Genomic DNA, 2500 nt, shown 5'->3' with positions numbered 1-2500 from the left:
TGGCGGGCGGTGGCGTTGCGGCTCCATTGAGGGGTGGGGAGCTACTCCCGCCGATCCCCTGCGGTGGTGTCCGCGGCCACCGGTCGCGCCCGCCGTCGCGGCGGTCGTCCCCGCCGCGCGCGCGCGTGCGGGGGTAGTCGCGCCGCGCCGGGGAGGGGCGCCCTGCCCCCCCCTCTTCGCGGCCCGGCCTCGGCGGAGAGGCCGCGGCGCGCGCGGTCGGCCGCGGGGCCGACCCGCTGGGCTCGAAACGGGCGGCGCCGGCAGAGGGCGCGCGCTCTCTGCCCTTCCTCAGCCGCGGGGCGGCGGCCGCCGGGGCCCGCCGCGCGCTCTCTCTTCTGGGCCGCCGCGGCCGTCCCGCGCGGGCGGCGCCGCGCCTGGCGCGGCCGTGCCTCTCTCCCCTCGGCGGCCTTCGTCTCGAACGCACCGGCGGCGCCGGCCGCCGGCCGGCCGTCCGCCCGCCCGCCCGCCCGGGGCGAGCGCTCGGCGGTCCCTCCGCGGTCGGAGGCCGGCGAGCGCGGGCGGCCCCGCGCCGAGCGGCGGCGGCGCCGCTCGGCCGGTGTTCCCGCCGCCCGCGGGCACGGGACCCTCCCCGTGGCCCTTCGCGACCGCGCGCGGTCCGAGGGCAGGGGTGGCGGGCGGCCGCGGGGGCGCTTCCGCGCCCGCTCTCCAGGTGGCGAACGAGGAGAGCGGGCGTCGCCCCCCGGCTCAGCGCCGCACCGCCTTCCGCCGGGCGCGTGCTCGCGGAAGGGGGCCCCCGACGGTGCGGGTGGACGGCGGTTCCCGGGAAGTGCGGCCCGCCGCGGCGGCGGGTCCGCCCTCGGGCAGCCCTCGGGCGCTCGCCTTCCCCCGGCGGGCAGCGGTCCGGCGGGGGGGGGCGCGGCGCCCGGCGGCGGGGCGGCGGTCGTCGCGTGGCGTCTCGAGCGCAGCAAGGCCCCTGGGGAGAGAGAGTCGGCCGCGCGCGTGGGCGCGGCGGCGCTCCGCGAGAGCCGGCGCGGCGGCGGTTCCAGGGGGGAGGCAAGCGCGCGCGCGGGGTCCGAGGGCCGCGCGCCGGCGCGTGGCGCCGCGCCGGCGAGGCCGGGCGGGCCACCGCGCTCCCGCGGCGCGCGCCGCGCGGCCCTCCGCGCGGAGGGCCGGGCCGAGCCCGGGCGCCTGGGCCGCCTCCGAAGGACGGCACACGTAGGCGGCGCCTCCCCTCGCCGGGCGGGGGGAGGCGGTCGGGGGCGCGGGTCCCCCCGCCTCTCGGCCGGCCTTGGGAGCGTTCCGTGGGGTTCCTCCCGTGTTCTTCTCGCACGCGCCCCCTCCGGGGTTTTCCGCGTTGCTCGTACGGTCGGAGCCAGGCCCCGCGCGGGGCCTCGGCGCCAGAGAAAAAAAAGGGGGGCCGCTCCGGGCGAGAGCGGCTCCCGGCCCCCCCGCGCGCGCGGGGTCGGTGCCGAAAGCCAGACAACTCTTAGCGGTGGATCACTCGGCTCGTGCGTCGATGAAGAACGCAGCTAGCTGCGAGAATTAATGTGAATTGCAGGACACATTGATCATCGACACTTCGAACGCACTTGCGGCCCCGGGTTCCTCCCGGGGCTACGCCTGTCTGAGCGTCGCTTGACGATCAATCGCCGCCCGGGGGCCGCCCCGGCGGCGCGGCTGGGGTCGCTTCGCAGGCCCGTCGGCCGCGGCAGCGGTTGCCGCGCGAGGGCCTTCGTCCCCCTAAATGCAGACTCGGGGAGCGCTCCGTAGCTCCCCGCTCCCGGAGCGAGCCGCTGGGGCGGAGCTCGTCCTCGCCGGGGCCGCACCGCCTGGCGGTGGCGGCGGCCGGGGAGTCGGAGCGAGTGAGACGGCGCCGAAGGCGCCCCGCCGAGGGCCGAGGGACGAGGGCGAGAGGGGAGGCGAGGCGCGGGCCTCGCCTCCGGCCTCCCCCCCGCGCGGGCGGCTGTCTGCGGGTGGGTACCGTGCGCGGGTACCGTGCCGCTGCCGCCGCGCGCGGTGCGCGGGGGGCCGGGGGCGGGGGCGACCCCCGAGGCCGCTCCTTCCCCCGCCCCCTTCCGTCGCCGTCTCGGGGCGTCAAGGGCGCCGTCGCTTTCCTCGCTCTCTCCCCGCCGAGGCCGTCGCGCGCCGCCCGGCCGGTCTTCCCCCTCGGGGCCGTCTCTGCCGCGCTGCCTTCTTTCGGTTCTCGTCTCCGGGACGGGGGTCTCCTCCTCCTCCGCGTCTGTCTCGCCCGCTCTCGGTCGGTCGGACGCTCTCGCCGTCTCCGGCTCGCCGGCTGGCTCGCTCGCTCTCTCTTGTGTCTCCGGCGCGCTCTCTCTCTCTCTCTCTTCTCTCTCGCCGGCTTTTCCCCTGGCGCTCGCTCGGGCGCGAGGGGGGAGCGGGCGGGGGGGGGCGAGAGAGGGGGGGCCGCCGGGGGGCCCGGGGGAGAGAGGCGAGCTCAGTCGGGGAGAGGGAGGCCGTCGAGGGCGTACGGCAGCGAGAAGAGAGCGAAAGGGAGAGAAAGAAAGAGAGAGAGAGAAAA

General features: G+C 79.3%; 1 non-coding gene across 1 annotated transcript; it reads left to right on the top strand.

Moving 5' to 3' along the window:
* The first annotated feature begins 1442 nt into the window (after positions 1-1442).
* Positions 1443-1595, top strand: LOC137466296 (5.8S ribosomal RNA). Its single transcript, XR_010995096.1, has one exon. It is a non-coding gene; the product is annotated as a 5.8S ribosomal RNA (ribosomal RNA).
* The last annotated feature ends 905 nt before the right edge of the window (positions 1596-2500 follow it).

Source organism: Anomalospiza imberbis, unplaced genomic scaffold (genome assembly GCF_031753505.1).
Source record: "Anomalospiza imberbis isolate Cuckoo-Finch-1a 21T00152 unplaced genomic scaffold, ASM3175350v1 scaffold_173, whole genome shotgun sequence".
In the NCBI taxonomy this organism is placed as follows: Eukaryota; Metazoa; Chordata; class Aves; order Passeriformes; family Viduidae; genus Anomalospiza; species Anomalospiza imberbis.
Note: the sequence above shows the minus strand (reverse complement) of the source record. Positions and strands in the feature narration are given on the sequence as shown.